The 18,179-nt window shown below is 44.0% G+C and overlaps 1 protein-coding gene across 6 annotated transcripts in view; it reads right to left on the reverse strand.

Moving 5' to 3' along the window:
• LOC110536484 (PDZ domain-containing protein 2) overlaps positions 1-18,179 on the reverse strand; it is a 291,837-nt gene that overhangs the window by 199,506 nt on the left and 74,152 nt on the right. For 2 of the 6 annotated variants that reach the window (XM_090191266.1, XM_036936524.2), the window contains exon 1: positions 3,762-4,862. The exons of the other annotated variants lie outside the window; for them this stretch is intronic. The gene's annotated coding sequence lies outside the window, so the exon portion shown is untranslated. Of the gene's footprint in view, positions 1-3,761; positions 4,863-18,179 lie in introns of those variants that run through there. 6 annotated transcript variants of the gene reach the window in all.

Raw genomic sequence — 18,179 nt, forward strand, 5'->3', positions numbered from 1 at the left:
GGAGAGCGACCGCATTACAGCCATGCGTAATTGGCCGACTCCAACCACGGTAAAGGAGTTGCAGCGTTTTTTGGGGTTTTCCAATTACTACCGGAGGTTTATCCGGGGTTTTGGTCAGGTGGCAGCTCCCATTACCTCACTGCTAAAGGGGGGCCCGGTGCGCTTGCAGTGGTCGGCTGAGGCGAACAGGGCTTTTGAGCACCTGAAGACTCTGTTTACTTCTGCGCCTGTGCTGGCTCATCCGGATCCCTCTTTGCCATTCATAGTGGAGGTGGACGCATCCGAAGCTGGGATAGGAGCAGTGCTCTCTCAGCGTTCGGGTACGCCACTGAAGCTTCGCCCCTGTGCTTTCTTTTCTAAGAAGCTCAGCCCGGCGGAGCGAAACTATGATGTGGGGAACCGGGAGCTGTTAGCTGTCGTAGAAGCTTTGAAGGTGTGGAGGCATTGGCTTGAGGGGGCTAAACACCCTTTTCTCATCTGGACTGACCACCGCAATCTGGAGTATATCCGGCAGGCAAAGAGATTGAATCCTCGCCAGGCAAGGTGGGCCATGTTTTTCACTCGTTTTGTGTTTACTCTTTCTTACAGACCAGGCTCCCAGAACGTTAAGGCAGACGCATTGTCTCGGCTGTATGACACAGAGGAGCGGTCCATGGATCCCACTCCCATACTCCCAGCTTCGTGTTTGGTGGCGCCAGTAGTGTGGGAGCTGGACGCGGACATTGAGCGGGCGTCACGTGCAGAGCCTTCTCCCCCTGAGTGTCCAGCTGGTCGTCTGTACGTTCCGTCTGCTGTACGCGACCGATTGATATATTGGGCTCACACGTCACCCTCCTCTGGTCATCCTGGGATAGGTCGGACGATGCGCTGTCTTGACGGGAGATACTGGTGGCCCACTTTAGCTAAGGACGTGAGGATTTATGTTTCTTCCTGCTCGGTGTGCGCCCAGTGCAAGGCTCCTAGACACCTGCCCAGAGGTAAGCTACAACCTCTACCCGTTCCTCAACGGCCGTGGTCACACCTGTCGGTGGATTTTTTGACCGATCTTCCACCTTCACAGGGTTACACCACGATCCTGGTCGTTGTGGATCGGTTTTCTAAGTCCTGTCGTCTCCTCCCTTTGCCCGGTCTCCCTACGGCCTTACAAACTGCAGAGGCCCTGTTTACACACGTTTTCCGGCACTATGGGGTGCCTGAGGATATAGTGTCTGATCGGGGTCCCCAGTTCACATCAAGGGTCTGGAAGGCGTTCATGGAGCGTCTGGGGATCTCGGTTAGTCTTACCTCAGGTTTTCACCCCGAGAGTAATGGGCAGGTGGAGAGAGTTAACCAGGATGTGGGTAGGTTTCTGCGGTCTTATTGCCAGGATCGGCCGGGGGAGTGGGCGAAGTTCGTGCCCTGGGCAGAGATGGCTCAGAACTCGCTACGTCACTCCTCCACTAACCTTACTCCCTTTCAATGTGTATTAGGGTATCAGCCGGTTCTGGCTCCTTGGCATCAGAGCCAGACCGAGGCCCCTGCGGTGGACAATTGGTTTCGGCACGCTGAGGAGACCTGGGAGGCAGCCCACGTCCACCTTCAGCGTGCCATAAGGCGCCAGAAAATTGGCGCAGACCGTCGCCGCAGTGAGGCCCCAGTGTTCGCACCAGGGGACAGGGTCTGGCTCTCGACCCGAAACCTGCCCCTTCGCCTTCTCTGCCGGAAGCTGGGTCCGAGGTTTGTGGGGCCGTTTAAAGTCCTGAGGAGAGTGAACGAGGTATGTTATAGGTTACAACTACCCACTCATTACCGTATTAACCCCTCGTTCCATGTGTCTCTCCTCAGGCCGATGGTGGCTGGCCCGCTCCAGGAGGCTGAAGTGCGTAATGTTACTCCGCCTCCTCTAGACATCGAGGGGGTTCCGGCGTACTCTGTTCGATCCATTTTGGATTCGAGACGTCGGGCGAGGGGCCTTCAGTACCTCGTGGACTGGGAGGGGTACGGGCCGTCTCCATCCGGATCGCCCTGCACGTCGCCTTCCGGGTCGTCCCCGAGGCCGGTGTCGACGCGCAGCTGGAGCCGCGCGTCAGGGGGGGGGGTACTGTCACGACTGCTGCCGAAGTCGTTGCCTCTCCTTGTTCGGGCGGTGCTCGGCGTTCGACGTCACCGGTCTTCTAGCCATCATTGATCCTTTTTTCATTTTCCATTGGTTTTGTCTTGTCTTCCCATACACCTGTTTTCAATCCCATTCATTACCTGTTGTGTATTTAACCCTCTGTTTCCCCTCATGTCTTTGTCAGAGATTGTTTTATTGTCAGTGTAGTGTGATTGTTGTATAGGTGTGCGTCAGGTCCTTGTACCCATGTTTATGTACATTTAGTGTTATGGAGCATACTCCGTGGACTTTATTAAAAGACTCCATTTTACACTCCATTTGACTCTCCTGCGCCTGACTTCCCTGCCACCTATTACATCTACGCATGACACTCACAGTGAAATGCTGAATACAACATGTGTAGTAGACCTCACAGTGAAATGCTGAATACAACAGGTGTAGTAGACCTCACAGTGAAATGATGAATACAACAGGTGTAGTAGACCTTACTGTGAAATGCTGAATACAACAGGTGTAGTAGACCTTACAGTGAAATGCTAAATACAACAGGTGTAGTAGACCTCACAGTGAAATGATGAATTCAACAGGTGTAGTAGACCTTACAGTGAAATGCTGAATACAACAGGTGTAGTAGACCTCACAGTGAAATGATGAATACAACAGGTGTAGTAGACCTCGCAGTGAAATGCTGAATACAACAGGTGTAGTAGACCTCACAGTGAAATGCTTAATTACAAGCCCTTAACCAACAATTCAGTTTTAAGAAAATACTCCAATATATATAATTAAAGAGCAGCAGTAAATAACAATATCGGGTCGAAATACAGGGGGTACCGATACAGAGTCAATGCGGAGGCTATATACAGGGGGTACCGATACAGAGTCAATGCGGAGGCTATATACAGGGGGTACCGGTACAGAGTCAATGTGGAGGCTATATACAGGGGGTACCGATACAGAGTCAATGCGGAGGCTATATACAGGGGGTACCGGTACAGAGTCAATGTGGAGGCTATATACAGGGGGTACCGGTACAGAGTCAATGTGGAGGCTATATACAGGGGGTACTGGTACAGAGTCAATGTGGAGGCTATATACAGGGGGTACCGGTACAGAGTCAATGTGGAGGCTATATACAGGGGGTACCGGTACAGAGTCAATGTGGAGACTTTATACAGGGGGTACCGGGACAGAGTCAATGTGCGGGGGGCACCGGTGTTGAGGTAATATGTACATGTAGGTAGAGTTATTAAAGTGACTATGCATAGATAATAACACTGAGTAGCAGCAGTGTAGAAGAGGGGGGGGGGGGCAATAGAAATAGTCTGGGTAGCCATTTATAAATACTTTTCTATGTGTAAATAAAAACAAAGGATGAAGATAATATTAGAATTGTGTTTGTGCATTATAATTTATACCGGTTTTCGGAAAAGTAATCCCATGTAGAAAACGTGTGTCCCCGTAAAAACCTTAAAAAAAACATCTGTCCCCTGTGAGAATATAGAAAAACCCTGCACTACCGCTGTGACTAGTGAGATTTTGACCGGGAACCCGGCGATATTCCGCTGACGGTCTGTAAAGCATTGAACAACATCACAGGTAGCGCTGACCAAATCACAAGCTCATCCTATTAGTACAGTGAAAAGCCAAGGGAAATAGACCATACCTGAAGTTCTTACTTAAAGCCCATTCTAGCCACGTTGTTTCCTCTGCCTTCTTGACGCCCAGCGGCACACGGGCTTCATCCGAGTTGACGCGCGTTCCCAGGAGTTTCGTTCGGTAATTTGTTTAATCACCGGTTGGCATTCAAGCAGCAGGACAATGTAACCGGTCGTTAGTTACAATGTTTCCAAAAAAATGAATCATTCTTCTTCTGTCTTATCCGGATAAACTGTTCCTTGTTTTAACAGTTTACTATGAGCGCTCCTAGTTCTTGAAAATTGTAGTTTCACTGCTGGTTAAACGCATCCGTCCTATTCATTCAACGAAGGATCGTCTCCGCTTCAGCTGTCCGCAGGTGTCCAGGATAAAAACCGGTGTCGCGGGTGTCATCTGAATCCAACGACTGTTTCCGCGCGGAGGCAATAATATCATATCATTGGGGTCTGAACGAGTGACGGGTCGTCCGCGAACGAACGGCTCTTTTTGAACGGATCTTTTAAGTGGGAGACGATTCGCATCAGTGAAAGAGCTGTTCGTTTGGCTCCCTTATTTGAATACTGCTACTGCTGCTTTTTGAGCTCAAAACAACGTTTTTCTGCAGATAAACATTTAAAGAGGGTGAATCCTCACTGCAGAAACAATAAATATTAGGGAGAGCACGTCAATCTGGTCCACGCTGATTTGTTTCAGTGTTTTAAAAAAAACTTTTCTTACAGGCCAGATAAAAATGTATTTGAACGCGCATTTCACGATCTAACATAATGGTAGCCTACCTCCTGGGCTTTACATTGGAGATTTGCCCACCAAAAATTAAAGCATTTTTAAGGAAGAGCCGTTTGGAAGCCAAATGAGCCGGCTCTTTAACGTGAACGGAGCCAAACGGGCCGTCTCACCAAAAAGACTGGGAATGCCCATCACTAGTGTAAACTGCCTGGGGTTGCGCCGTGTGCGCGGTTCCTCCGTGTCCCGTCCCCACTCCTGCCTACGCTACTCAGCACTACTTCAATCACTTGCTGCTTGGATCCGCCTCTGCTCCTACCCTACCCACCACTCCAATCACTTGCTGCTCACTTGAGCACCAGAGCGTGTCTCTTCCCTTCTGCCCACGCCATAATATTGTAATCCAGCATATCAGGAAAATAGAGGTTTTGGCGATGAATGCATTTGTGGAAATGCTGACAAAAAATATGTTACATTTCTTCTAGAAATGGTCACACTTAGATTGTCAGCAAAAAAAATGCTCTGCTTTTTTAAAAGCACTTTGTGATAGGCTTTTAGAATAGGCTCCAGTCCTTCACTGCATCAAAACTCATTCGTATGTGGCTTTTGAGAAATTACTGTATGATTTTGTGTAACCAAATGTCTAATCCTAAATTTCAGTTATAGTAGAAAGAATATACAAATCTTTAATTATAGCTCTAGAATCACACGCTACTACTGTCTATCTATACCTCTGTCTGGTCTGGTCTGGTCTGTTCTGTTCTGAACCTATACTGCCCCCTGTCAGAGCAGGGAAGGTATTGCAGACAACTGAAATTTATAATTTAAATACTAGTCTCTGCCAGTCCTCAACAACCGGATGTTCCGGTTTTCAGAGGAAATGAAAAAAAAAGCCTGTGACCTGGAATTCTGCTTTTGGACCTTAACTCCTCCTCCACAATTTCTGTATTGGTTGAACACTGCAGAAGAGACCCTCCCCCAAACAGTTTTTTTTCTTTCTAGCCAAGACCAGTATATAGGGGATGTTAGTGAGGTGTAATACTGAGTACAACTCGGGATAACCGGTAATACAAAAGTGATTGATTAGATATTTTATTGATCTAATGTTTAAATACCAATCACATTACACATTTAGTAATGACAGAATGCATTTTAAACTTCATGTGCAGTAATAATTTTTTGTATGACGTAATATGACTTTGGGGCGGCAGGCCTAGTGGTTAGAGTGTGGAGGTGGCAGGTAGTCTAGTGGTTAGAGTGTAGAGGCGGCAGGTAGCCTAGTGGTTAGAGTGTAGAGGCGGCAGGTAGCCTAGTGGTTAGAGTGTAGAGGCGGCAGGTAGCCTAGTGGTTAGAGTGTAGAGGCGGCAGGTAGCCTAGTGGTTAGAGTGTAGAGGTGGCAGGTAGCCTAGTGGTTAGAGTGTAGAGGCGGCAGGTAGCCTAGTGGTTAGAGTGTAGAGGCGGCAGGTAGGCTAGTGGTTAGAGGCAGGTAGCCTAGTGGTTAGAGTGTAGAGGAGGCAGGTAGCCTAGTGGTTAGAGTGTAGAGGCGGCAGGTAGCCTAGTGGTTAGAGTGTAGAGGAGGCAGGTAGCCTAGTGGTTAGAGTGTAGAGGCGGCAGGTAGCCTAGTGGTTAGAGTGTAGAGGCGGCAGGTAGCCTAGTGGTTAGAGTGTAGAGGCGGCAGGTAGCCTAGTGGTTAGAGTGTAGAGGCGGCAGGTAGCCTAGTGGTTAGAGTGTAGAGGCGGCAGGTAGCCTAGTGGTTAGAGTGTAGAGGCGGCAGGTAGCCTAGTGGTTAGAGTGTAGAGGCGGCAGGTAGGCTAGTGGTTAGAGGCAGGTAGCCTAGTGGTTAGAGTGTAGAGGAGGCAGGTAGCCTAGTGGTTAGAGTGTAGAGGCGGCAGGTAGCCTAGTGGTTAGAGTGTAGAGGCGGCAGGTAGCCTAGTGGTTAGAGTGTAGAGGCGGCAGGTAGCCTAGTGGTTAGAGTGTAGAGGCGGCAGGTAGCCTAGTGGTTAGAGTGTAGAGGCGGCAGGTAGCCTAGTGGTTAGAGGCAGGTAGAATAGTGGTTAGAGTGTTGGGTCAGTAACCAGCAGGTAGCCTAGTGGTTAGAGGCAGGTAGCCTAGTGGTTAGAGGCAGGTAGTCTAGTGGTTAGAGCGTTGGACTAGTAACCAGCAGGTAGCCTAGTGGTTAGAGCGTTGGACCAGTAACCAGCAGGTAGCCTAGTGGTTAGAGGCAGGTAGCCTAGTGGTTAGAGGCAGGTAGCCTAGTGGTTAGAGGCAGGTAGCCTAGTGGTAAGAGGTAGGTAGCCTAGTGGTTAGAGTGTTGGACTAGTAACCAGCAGGTAGCCTAGTGGTTAGAGTGTTGGACTAGTAACCAGCAGGTAGCCTAGTGGTTAGAGCGTTGGACTAGTAACCAGCAGGTAGCCTAGTGGTTAGAGACAGGTAGCCTAGTGGTTAGAGTGTTGGGTCAGTAACCAGCAGGTAGCCTAGTGGTTAGAGCGTTGGACTAGTAACCAGCAGGTAGCCTAGTGGTTAGAGTGTTGGGTCAGTAACCAGCAGGTAACCTAGTGGTTAGAGCGTTGGACTAGTAACCAGCAGGTAGCCTAGTGGTTAGAGTGTTGGGTCAGTAACCAGCAGGTAGCCTAGTGGTTAGAGTGTTGGACTAGTAACCAGCAGGTAACCTAGTGGTTAGAGTGTTGGACTAGTAACCAGCAGGTAACCTAGTGGTTAGAGTGTTGGGTCAGTAACCAGCAGGTAGCCTAGTGGTTAGAGTGTTGGACTAGTAACCAGCAGGTAACCTAGTGGTTAGAGCGTTGGACTAGTAACCAGCAGGTAGCCTAGTGGTTAGAGTGTTGGGTCAGTAACCAGCAAGTAGCCTAATGGTTAGAGTGTTGGACTAGTAACCAGCAGGTAACCTAGTGGTTAGAGCGTTGGACTAGTAACCAGCAGGTAGCCTAGTGGTTAGAGCGTTGGACTAGTAACCAGCAGGTAGCCTAGTGGTTAGAGTGTTGGGTCAGTAACCAGCAGGTAGCCTAGTGGTTAGAGGCAGGTAGCCTAGTGGTTAGAGGCAGGTAGCCTAGTGGTTAGAGGCAGGTAGCCTAGTGGTTAGAGGCAGGTAGCCTAGTGGTTAGTGTGTTGGACTAGTAACCAGCAGGTAGCCTAGTGGTTAGCGTGTTGGACTAGTAACCAGCAGGTAGCCTAGTGGTTAGAGCGTTGGACTAGTAACCAGCAGGTAGCCTAGTGGTTAGAGCGTTGGACTAGTAACCAGCAGGTAGCCTAGTGGTTAGAGTGTTGGGTCAGTAACCAGCAGGTAGCCTAGTGGTTAGAGTGTTGGACTAGTAACCAGCAGGTAGCCTAGTGGTTAGAGTGTTGGACTAGTAACCAGCAGGTAGCCTAGTGGTTAGAGTGTTGGGTCAGTAACCAGCAGGTAGCCTAGTGGTTAGAGTGTTGGACTAGTAACCAGCAGGTAACCTAGTGGTTAGAGTGTTGGGTCAGTAACCAGCAGGTAGCCTAGTGGTTAGAGTGTTGGACTAGTAACCAGCAGGTAGCCTAGTGGTTAGAGTGTTGGACTAGTAACCAGCAGGTAGCCTAGTGGTTAGCGTGTTGGACTAGTAACCAGCAGGTAGCCTAGTGGTTAGAGCGTTGGACTAGTAACCAGCAGGTAGCCTAGTGGTTAGAGCGTTGGACTAGTAACCAGCAGGTAGCCTAGTGGTTAGAGTGTTGGGTCAGTAACCAGCAGGTAGCTTAGTGGTTAGAGTGTTGGACTAGTAACCAGCAGGTAGCCTAGTGGTTAGAGTGTTGGGTCAGTAACCAGCAGGTAGCCTAGTGGTTAGAGTGTTGGACTAGTAACCAGCAGGTAGCCTAGTGGTTAGAGTGTTGGACTAGTAACCAGCAGGTAGCCTAGTGGTTAGAGTGTTGGGTCAGTAACCAGCAGGTAGCCTAGTGGTTAGAGCGTTGGACTAGTAACCAGCAGGTAGCCTAGTGGTTAGAGCGTTGGACTAGTAACCAGCAGGTAGCCTAGTGGTTAGAGTGTTGGGTCAGTAACCAGCAGGTAGCCTAGTGGTTAGAGCGTTGGGCCAGTAACCAGCAGGTAGTCTAGTGGTTAGAGGCAGGTAGCCTAGTGGTTAGAGCGTTGGACTAGTAACCAGCAGGTAGCCTAGTGGTTAGAGCGTTGGACTAGTAACCAGCAGGTAGCCTAGTGGTTAGAGTGTTGGGTCAGTAACCAGCAGGTAGCCTAGTGGTTAGAGCGTTGGGCTAGTAATCAGCAGGTAGCCTAGTGGTTAGAGCTTTAGACTAGTAACCAGCAGGTAGCCTAGCGGTTAGAGTGTTGGGTCAGTAACCAGCAGGTAGCCTAGTGGTTAGAGTGTTGGGTCAGTAACCAGCAGGTAGCCTAGTGGTTAGAGTGTTGGACTAGTAACCAGCAGGTAGCCTAGTGGTTATAGTGTTGGACTAGTAACCAGCACGTAGCCTAGTGGTTATAGTGTTGGACTAGTAACCAGCAGGTAGCCTAGTGGTTAGAGTGTTGGACTAGTAACCAGCAGGTAGCCTAGTGGTTAGAGCTTTAGACTAGTAACCAGCAGGTAGCCTAGCGGTTAGAGTGTTGGGTCAGTAACCAGCAGGTAGCCTAGTGGTTAGAGTGTTGGGTCAGTAACCAGCAGGTAGCCTAGTGGTTAGAGCGTTGGGCCAGTAACCGAAAGGTTGCTAGATTGAATCCCTGAGCTGACAAGGTAAAAATCTGTCATTCTGCCTCTGAACAAGGCAGTTAACCCCCTGTTCCCCGGTAGGCCGTCATTATAAATAAGAATTTGTTCTCATCTGACTTGGCCTAGTTAAAGAAAGGTTCAAGAAAAAATACAATTATTTGATCAATTAGTGGGAAAAAAAGGTATTAACGATAAATAATTAAATTAAGACAGCACTTCTAAAATACTATTTTGATTACGGCACAAATGAAAATGTGGCAGTGACTGGCCCATGAACTGATGTTTCAGCATTGTGTCAATGAAGAGTTCAGCGTTCGACTAGCCACATGTGCACATGCACAGTTACAAGCCTGCTAGAGTTAGTGGCAGGTGGACGAGCAATTTCTACCGTCGTATTACAGATGAAGCCTGACCTGGAATGTGAAGCTAACTGAAGCTGGCTAGCGTTCGAAAACCCAGAGTAGATCTAGCTTGCTTTGTAGGATACCCCTCAGGACAGGAGGACAGAAGGTGGAGGAAGCTGATCAGGGCCCGTATTCCCAGAGTGCCTCAGGGTAAGAGTTATGATCTAGGATCACAAAGATTGCATCATCATTCATTTTAGGAAAACAACGGATTTAAAAGTTTATTTATGAAATGCGTTTTTGTGTGTTAGAAAAGAGTCATGGTAAAATACCTATCACATTACACATTTAGTAATAACAAATGCATTTGAAACTTCACGCACAGGAATACTTTTGTATGACTTAATTATGTTATCATAGGACTGGGGGAAAAAAGGTGCTCGTTCATTGATAAGCACACCAACGTAATAGACAGCACTTCTACATGTGTATTTCACACCACAGACTGATGAATTGGCAAGAGAACCTCATTCATGGTACAAATGAAAATGTGGCATTGACTCGCCCATGGATCGGTGTTTCAGCATGGTGTTTCGGTTCAGTGTTTCGACATGGTGTTTCGGTTCGGTGTTTCAGCATGGTGTTTCGGTTCGGTGTTTCAGCATGGTGTTTCGGTTCGGTGTTTCAGCATGGTGTTTCGGTTCGGTGTTTCAGCATGGTGTTTCGGTTCGGTGTTTCAGCATGGTGTTTCGGTTCGGTGTTTCAGCATGGTGTTTCGGTTCGGTGTTTCGACATGGTGTTTCAGTTCGGTGTTTCAGCATGGTGTTTCGGTTCGGTGTTTCGACATGGTGTTTCAGTTCGGTGTTTCAGCATGGTGTTTCGGTTCGGTGTTTCGACATGGTGTTTCGGTTCGGTGTTTCGACATGGTGTTTCGGTTCGGTGTTTCAGCATGGTGTTTCGGTTCGGTGTTTCGACATGGTGTTTCGGTTCGGTGTTTCGACATGGTGTTTCGGTTCGGTGTTTCAGCATGGTGTTTCGGTTCGGTGTTTCGACATGGTGTTTCAGTTCGGTGTTTCAGCATGGTGTTTCGGTTCGGTGTTTCAGCATGGTGTTTCAGTTCGGTGTTTCAGCATGGTGTTTCGGTTCGGTGTTTCGACATGGTGTTTCAGTTCGGTGTTTCGACATGGTGTTTTGGTTCGGTGTTTCGACATGGTGTTTCGGTTCGGTGTTTCGACATGGTGTTTCGGTTCGGTGTTTCAGCATGGTGTTTCGGTTCGGTGTTTCAGCATGGTGTTTCGGTTCAGTGTTTCAGCATGGTGTTTCGGTTCGGTGTTTCGACATGCGCACGCAGTTACAAGCCTGCTAGAGTTAGGAGCAGGTTGGACGTGCAATATCCACCGTCGTAGTGCAGATGAAGCCTGACCTGGAATGTGAAGCTAACTGAAGCTGGCTAGCGTTAGAAACCCCAGAGTAGATCTAGCTTGCTACGTAGCATACCCCTCGGGTGTTCTGTCACAGACAGACACTCTGAAGATGTCTCTGATGATCTGCTGATAACACACCTAATTAATAGTAAACGTGGGAGGGGCTATCAAAATCCATTTCTGACAATATAGATTTGTTATGACTGAGTTTCAGAGACATATTACTGAGGGATGTACAGCCAAACACCAACTCTGGACCAGCTAAACAGCAACTCTTTCAAATATAATAGAACTATCTATTTTCACCTCCCTCCTCAACATGACCCCGTCATAATGTCCTGTCCACATAACAAATATTCCTAATGTAACATCCCCTATTCAGTGGCATTCCTAATGTAACATCCCCTATTCAGTGACATTCATAATGTAACATCCCCTATTCAGTGACATTCCTATTGTAACATCCCGTATTCAGTGACATTCCTATTTTAACATCCCCTATTCAGTGACATTCCTAATATAACATCCCCTATTCAGTGACATTCCTAATGTAACATCCCCTATTCAGTGACATTCCTAATATAACATCCCCTATTCAGTGACATTCCTAATATAACATCCCCTATTCAGTGACATTCCTAATGTAACATCCCCTATTCAGTGACATTCCTAATATAACATCCCCTATTCAGTGACATTCCTAATATAACATCCCCTATTCAGTGACATTCCTAATATAACATCCCCTATTCAGTGGCATTCCTAATGTAACATCCCCTATTCAGTGGCATTCCTAATGTAACATCCCCTATTCAGTGGCAGGTCTCATCTTTCTCAGAGACGGACCATCTCATTCATCACATTCAACCCATCTATTGTTTTCTTAGATGCATGTCTGTGGCCTGAGCCTGACCTCATAATCTCTTATAAAGCTAATAATAAGACATTATAAAGACTCATATGCTTATAACAAGTAATCAAGCATTATACCTGCAGACTTTAAGTAGTCTTACCCACAATTCAACTGGTTTTCTACTGGCCTCTGCTATTGTCAACCACCTTGGTTTCTACTGGTATATACTGTACCCATTTCCATTGGATTCTTGACCATTTTCCCCCAAATCACCTTCTACTGTTCTATACACAGATCTACAGGTCTCTACTACTACACTGCCAGTGTCTCCCTTCACTACGTCTTTAACCAAAGCAGTCTGGGTATGCATTCCTCAGATTCCATGGCCGAGGTTCCAGGGACAGTGGCATCATTCATAACTCTCACTCTTTACAGTACATTAAAGCCAGCCGGGGAAAAAATGTGTTTAATTTAACAGAACAGTAGAAGTTAACAAATGTATGACCCAAATAGCACAGCAATCATTAAGAACTGTTTGGTGGACATGTTTACAATAACAGTCAGTGCAGCAACAACTTTAGAGACAAAAGCAATTTCTCGAAAGAGTTCATTGGATAATTATTATTATTATTATTATTATTGATCATTGTTTGTGTTGTTTGAGCAGTTTGTTCTGTTTACAGTTTAACTAGAGCAAAAACCTGAGTGGGAGACGACTGTTGGCGACTCAGCAGCAGTATCTGTGAATGACCATCTGTTAGTGCCACCTAGTGGACACTGTTAAAACAACAACCCAATTGCAACCATTCACTGTAGAAGGTATATTATCCATCCAACACAACACAGTAGCACAAAACTCTAATGTAGGCTCTACCCCAACAATCTAACAACATCTACAGGTTCAGAGGAGGAGTAAATGTATAAGAGAAGATCGTGGGATGATTCATAGGACTGAGTCCCTATGGGCCCTGGACAAAAGTAGTGCACTAAATAGGGAATAGGACCCTGGACAAAAGTAGTGCACTAAATAGGGAATAGGGCCCTGGACAAAAGTAGTGCACTAAATAGAGAATAGGGTGCCATTTGGGATGATTCATAATGGGAGTTATGGCCCACCATCACCTGAGATAAAGAACCAATTACAACCATCACCTGAGATAAAGAACCAATTACAACCATCACCTGAGATAAAGAACCAATTACAACCATCACCTGAGATAAAGAACCAATTACAACCATCACCTGAGATAAAGAACCAATTACAACCATCACCTGAGATAAAGATCCAATTACAACCATCACCTGAGATAAAGATCCAATTACAACCATCACCTGAGATAAAGATCCAATTAACACCATCACCTGAGATAAAGAACCAATTAACACCATCACCTGAGATAAAGAAACTAGAATAAAGATCCTATTATAACCCTCACCTAGAATAAATATCCTGTTATACCCTCACCTAGAATAAAGATCCTGTTATACCCTCACCTAGAATAAAGATCCTGTTATACCCTCACCTAGAATAAAGATCCTGTTATACCCTCACCTAAAATAAAAATCGTATCATAACCCTCACCTAGAATAAATATCCTGTTATACCCTCACCTAGAATAAATATCCTGTTATACCCTCACCTAGAATAAATATCCTGTTATACCCTCACCTAGAATAAAGATCCTGTTATACCCTCACCTAAAATAAAGATCCTATTATAACCCTCACCTAGAATAAATATCCTGTTATACCCTCACCTAGAATAAAGATCCTGTTATACCCTCACCTAGAATAAAGATCCTGTTATACCCTCACCTAGAATAAAGATCCTGTTATACCCTCACCTAAAATAAAGATCGTATCATAACCCTCACCTAGAATAAATATCCTGTTATACCCTCACCTAGAATAAATATCCTGTTATACCCTCACCTAGAATAAATATCCTGTTATACCCTCACCTAGAATAAAGATCCTGTTATACCCTCACCTAAAATAAAGATCATATTATAACCCTCACCTAGAATAAAGATCCTATTATAACCCTCACCTGGAATAAAGATCCTGTTATAACGCTCACCTAGAATAAAGATCCTGTTATTCCCTCACCTAGAATAAAGATCCCATTATAAGCCTGACCTAGAATAAAGATCCTGTTATAACCCTCACCTAGAATAAAGATCCTGTTTAACCTCACCTAGAATAAATATCCTATTATAACCCTCACCTACAATAAAGATCCTATTATAACCCTCACCTAGAATAAAGATAATGTTTAACCTCACCTACAATAAAGATCCTATAACCCTCACCTAGAATAAAGATCCTATTATAACCCTCACCTAGAATAAAGATCATATTATAACCCTCACCTAGAATAAAGATACTATTATAACCCTCACCTAGAATAAAGATCCTATTATAACCCTCACCTAGAATAAAGATACTATTATAACCCTCACCTAGAATAAAGATACTATTATAACCCTCACCTAGAATAAAGATCCTATTCTAATCCTGAGATAAAGATCCTGTTATAATCCTGAGATAAAGATCCTAGTATAACCCTCACCTACAATAAAGATCCTATTATAACACTCACCTAGAATAAAGATCCTATTATAACCCTCACCTAGAAAAAAGATCCTATTATAACCCTCACCTAGAATAAAGATACTATTATAACCCTCACCCAGAATAAATATCCTATTATAACCCTCACCTAGAATAAAGATACTATTATAACCCTCACCTAGAATAAATATCCTATTATAACCCTCACCTAGAATAAAGATCATACTATAACCCTCACCTAGAATAAAGATCCTATTATAATCCTCACCTAGAATAAAGATACTATTATAACCCTCACCTAGAATAAAGATCCTGTTTAACCTCACATAGAATAAAGATCCTATTATAACCCTCACCTAGAATAAAGATCCTATTATAACCCTCACCTAGAATAAAGATCCTATTATAACCCTCACCTAGAATAAAGATCCTATTATAACCCTCTGTCATGTATTGTCATGTTGTGTCTTGTTTCTGTCCTTTCCCTTCACCCTGTCTCCCTCTGCTGGTCGTTATTAGGTTACCTTTTCTCCCCCTCTTTCCCCCAGCTGTTCCTTGTCTCCTCCTAACTACCTCGTCACCCCTTTTCCCACCTGTTCCCTTTTTCCCTCTGATTAGTCCTCTATATCTCTCTCTGTTTTTGTTCCTGTCTTTGTCGGATTCTTGTTTGTGTTTTTCATGCCTGAACCAGACTATCGTCATGTTTGCTGCAACCTTGTCCTGTCCTGTCGGAATCTGCCGGTCCATCTGAGCCTACCTATGTTTTGTCATTAAAGAAGCTCTGTTTACGTTAATTCGCTTTTGGGTCCTCATTCACGCACCGTAACACCCTCACCTAGAATAAAGATCCTGTTTAACCTCACATAGAATAAAGATCCTACTATAACCCTCACCTAGAATAAAGATCCTATTATAACCCTCACCTAGAATAAAGATCATGTTATACCCTCACCTAGAATAAAGATCCTGTTATACCCTCACCTAAAATAAAGATCATATTATAACCCTCACCTAGAATAAAGATCCTATTATAACCCTCACCTAGAATAAAGATCCTACTATAACCCTCACCTAGAATAAAGATCCTATTATAACCCTCACCTAGAATAAAGACCATGTTATACCCTCACCTATAATAAAGATCCTGTTATACCCTCACCTAAAATAAAGATCCTATTATAACCCTCACCTAGAATAAAGATCCTATTATAACCCTCAACTAGAATAAAGATCCTACTATAACCCTCACCTAGAATAAAGATCCTATTATAACCCTCACCTAGAATAAAGATCATGTTATACCCTCACCTAGAATAAAGATCCTGTTATACCCTCACCTAAAATAAAGATCCTATTACAACCCTCACCTAGAATAAAGATCCTATTATAACCCTCACCTAGAATAAAGATCCTGTTTAACCTCACATATAATAAAGATCCTATTATAACCCTCACATAGAATAAAGATCCCATTATAACCCTCACCTAGAATAAAGATCCTGTTTAAACTCACCTAGAATAAGGATCCTATTATAACCCTCACCTAGAATAAAGATACTATTATAACCCTCACCTAGAATAAAGATACTATTATAACCCTCACCTAGAATAAAGATACTATTATAACCCTCACCTAGAATAAAGATCCTATTATAACCCTCACCTACAATAAAGATCCTATTATAACCCTCACCTACAATAAAGATCCTATTATAACCCTCACCTAGAATAAAGATCCTATTATAACCCTCACCTACAATAAAGATCCTATTATAACCCTCACCTAGAATAAAGATCCGATTATAACCCTCACCTAGAATAAAGATCCTATTATAACCCTCACCTAGAATAAAGATCCTATTATAACCCTCACCTAGAATAAAGATCCTATTATAACCCTCACCTAGAATAAAGATCCTATTATAACCCTCACCTAGAATAAAGATCCTATTATAACCCTCACCTAGAATAAAGATCCTATTATAACCCTCACCTAGAATAAAGATCCTATTATAACCCTCACCTAGAATAAAGATCCTATTATAACCCTCACCTAGAATAAATATCCTATTATAACCCTCACCTAGAATAAAGATCCTATTATAACCCTCACCTAGAATAAAGATCCTATTATAACCCTCACCTAGAATAAAGATCCTATTATAACCCTCACCTAGAATAAAGATCCTATTATAACCCTCACCTAGAATAAAGATCCTATTATAACCCTCACCTAGAATAAAGATCCTGTTATACCCTCACCTAGAATAAAGATACTATTATAACCCTCACCTAGAATAAAGATCCTGTTATACCCTCACCTAGAATAAAGATCCTATTATAACCCTCACCTAGAATAAAGATCCTATTATAACCCTCACCTAGAATAAAGATCCTATTATAACCCTCACCTAGAATAAAGATCCTGTTATAACCCTCACCTACAATAAAGATCCTATTATAACCCTCACCTACAATAAAGATCCTATTATAACCCTCACCTAGAATAAATATCCTATTATAACCCTCACCTAGAATAAAGATCCTATTATAACCCTCACCTAGAATAAAGATCCTATTATAACCCTCACCTAGAATAAAGATCCTGTTATACCCTCACCTAGAATAAAGATACTATTATAACCCTCACCTAGAATAAAGATCCTATTATAACCCTCACCTACAATAAAGATCCTATTATAACCCTCACCTAGAATAAAGATCCTATTATAACCCTCACCTAGAATAAAGATCCTGTTATAATCCTCACCTAGAATAAAGATCCTATTATAACACTCACCTAGAATAAAGATCCTATTATAACCCTCACCTAGAATAAAGATCCTACTATAACACTCACCTAGAATAAAGATCCTATTATAACCCTCACCTAGAATAAAGATCCTATTATAACCCTCACCTAGAATAAAGATCCTGTTATAATCCTGAGATAAAGATCCTGTTATAATCCTGAGATAAAGATCCTATTATAACTTCATAAAGAGATCCTATAACTTCATAAAGATATCCTCTTTGAAGGACAGACTTACAGAGTTCCAGTTCCAGAGGTACAGCATCTTGGAGAACATATCTGCTCTGTCTGTCTGTGGTAAACGCCTTAAGAGATATGGTATGGGACCTGTTAGTTCGTTTTGATTTAGCCTACATTCCATTTTCTGCTCTCAGAATTCATCAAATTCCTACCTCAAAGACAGATACAGAGAGAGAGAGAGAGACAGAGACGAGACCATGTCACTATTATTCGAGTCACAAGGTCTGAGTCTCAAGTAAAACTCGAGTCGAGTACAAGTCGTGCATTCTAAGAGCAAATCAAGTGGAGTCACAAGTTTTCAAGTAAAAAAATATGCATCTATACAGGAAACGACATGTGGAACTACAAATCGTTGTCTATTTATTGAGGCTACCAGACAGCCCTTTTCATGATTTCGCCTACAACCCATTTTGATGATGTAATTGTAAAATAGGGCCCTTGTAGCAGCCGTTAAGGGCAGGACACCAGCAGAAGGCAAGGCAGGTTGACGTGCTCAGAGTGTACATTTATTTACAGATCTTGGTGATCCAATGGTGAAATAGCCATATTTGTTAAGCAATAAGGCCCGAGGGGGTGTGGTATATGGCCAATATACCACAGCTAAGGGCTGTTATTATGCACAATGCAACGTGGAGTGATAGGACACAGCCCTTAGCCGTGGTATATTGGCCATATACCACAAACCCACAATGATGCCTTATTGCTATTATAACCTGGTGACCAACGTAATTAGAGTGGTAAAAATACAAGTTTTGTCATACCCG

The sequence above is a fragment of the Oncorhynchus mykiss genome, chromosome 11, assembly GCF_057628025.1.
Source record: "Oncorhynchus mykiss isolate SJ-2025 chromosome 11, ASM5762802v1, whole genome shotgun sequence".
Classification (NCBI taxonomy): Eukaryota; Metazoa; Chordata; class Actinopteri; order Salmoniformes; family Salmonidae; genus Oncorhynchus; species Oncorhynchus mykiss.